Source organism: Babylonia areolata, chromosome 4, assembly GCF_041734735.1.
Source record: "Babylonia areolata isolate BAREFJ2019XMU chromosome 4, ASM4173473v1, whole genome shotgun sequence".
In the NCBI taxonomy this organism is placed as follows: Eukaryota; Metazoa; Mollusca; class Gastropoda; order Neogastropoda; family Buccinidae; genus Babylonia; species Babylonia areolata.
In genome coordinates, this window is record NC_134879.1 from 29,815,461 (window position 1) to 29,817,960 (window position 2,500).

Below are 2,500 nucleotides of genomic sequence, written 5' to 3' on the forward strand. Positions count from 1 at the left end.
AGATGAAGCGGAAAGCGTAGCGCATGCGCGTTAAGCCGAAGTGGCTTACGGAAAGAAGTTCTAATTTTGGATCACAAGTAAAGGTCAGTCGCTGTTGAAAAGAAAATACAAGGATAGCGTGCCGTTGCATGCCATGGTCCTGTCATCTGGAATAAACTTCTTTACCAAAGTCGGTATGCTGAATTAAAATATCTCTGATCAAATCTGACCTCAAAACACGTTTCATTGTACAAATCGTCTTTCATGGGCAACTAACTCTGTGTGTGTGTGTGTGTGTGTGTGTGTGTGTGCTGTCATTCTTCTTCTTTTTTTTTTTTTTTTTTTTTGTTTGTTTGTTTCTATTATTTCCTCCCTTCCTTCGTTAGTTCATTCCTTCTTTCTCTCTCCATTTTCATTTTCACTTATTAAAAAAAATAAAAAATCTCTTCGCTGCAAACGTTTTAATCCTGCTTCCTCCCTTCTTCCTAACCTCTCCCACCACCCCCCTCCCACACCGTACCCCCACCCCTTTAAATCCTCCACCCTGATGACCTCTCCTCCCCCCCTCACCCCTTTGTTCATTGTGTGCTTCTTCTTCCACACATCCAATCTTGCCTTCTTTTTTTTTTCTTTTTTTTTCCCCCAAGCTTCTCCATGAGTCCGGATCTTGTATTTGCGCTTGAATCTCAGCATGCACGCATGCTGCACGCGCACACAGCACGCGTTTTGACGCCTCCCTACTGGGGCGCCCGTCGCGCGCGTGTGCTCACGCGCACAGTTATTTGGTAAACAGTCACACGTGCAGGAGGAAGGGGGTTGGAACGGGTGTGTGTGTGTGTGTGTGTGTGTGTGTGTGACGGGGGTTTGGGGGCTGGGGGCAGCAGCGTCCACGTGTAGGAAGCGCCACGTGGTGCGGTGGAAGGTGATGATGAGGGTTGGGGGGTGGGGGGGGGGGGGATTTCTTGACGCCTAGCGTCGATCCTTCAGAATCTTTTTTTTTTTTTTTTTTTTTTTTGCATTCCTTCGATGTGGCGTTCAGGCTCATTTAGACGTTCTTTACGTGACGTTGCTTCACTGATGATGTAAGGCGAGTGAGCTGCTGCTGCTGCTGGCTTGTCAGTGTTGTTCAGAAGTTGCTCGTTCGAGCGTTGCGTGATGTGTACACACACACACACACGTACACACACACACACACACACACACACACATCCATAGATTTCTATGGGTTAGCGAATGTGATGTGGAACTGGTAGCGAACACGTACGTGCATGCTCTGTCTCTGTCTCCGTCTATATCTGTCTGTCTGCCTGTCTTTCGCTCTCCACCTCTCTATCTTACGCTCACTTGCGCGCGCGCTCGCACACACACACACACACACTCCGGCACACACACACACATGCGCGCGCACAGACACACACACACATATTATGTACACAATAATCCGAGTTCTGAAGGTTGACTCAGCAAATGTGTGTGTGTGTGTGTGTGTGTGTGTGTGTGTGTGTGTGTGTGTGTGTGTGTGAGAACAAGTGCGCACGTGTGAATGTATGTGTGTATAGGCGCACATGTATATGTGTGTGACAGGAGGGGACGGAACGGAACAAACCACTGCATGACTGAACTGAAGAAGAAACAGAAGCAGAAAGAGGGAACACCGAGACGTTATATCAATAAATGGGGGCCAGGGAAAACATGGGTTATTCCCCCCCCCCCCCCCCCAGCGAACACTCCCGCTCAAGTCTTTTTTTTTTTCACTCAGTCCCCGCAACGTTTGGTTATTTTCGAACCTTCCCTCCGTCGGTACATCACAGGTAACTCAGTAACTGTGTGTTTGTTTCCAGACACGTCCATTCGGTTGTTGACCTGCTCAGAAGAGGCCTGTATCTTGCTTGCGGAGGACGCGAATAAAAAAACAAACAAAAAACAAAAATAAAAATCCGAACATTTTTAACATGACGTGTGACAACATTCATATATATATGTAATTATATAGGGGGGGCGGGGGGGGGGGGGGGACGGCCCAGACAATGTATTTGCCATATTGAACCTCTTGTCAGGTGAGGTGTTGTGCGTAAAAATGGGGAGCATGTCTATGTTCCCTCAGCTCTATGTTCCCTCAGCTCTATGTTCCCTCAAGTCAAGTTACATGCTATGTCATGTCATGTCATAATGCCATGGCATATCATGCCATGTGCCATGACATATGCCATGCTATATTACATGACGTAAATATCTCTTGACTTGAGGGAACATAGAGCTGAGGGAACATAGAGCTAATTCTCCTAACAAACCGCTCTATGTTCCCTCAGCTCTATGTTCCCTCAATTCAAGTTACATGATGACCAGAGGTCAACTAATGGTCAGAGTGACCAGTGGTCAAGCAATGGTCAGTGTGACAGTGTTCAAGCAATGGTCAGAATGATCATTGGTCAAGCAATGGTCGGAGTGACCAGTGGTCAAGCAATGGTCAGAATGACCTGTGGTCAAGCAATGGTTAAACTGACCAGTGGTCAAGCGTGAA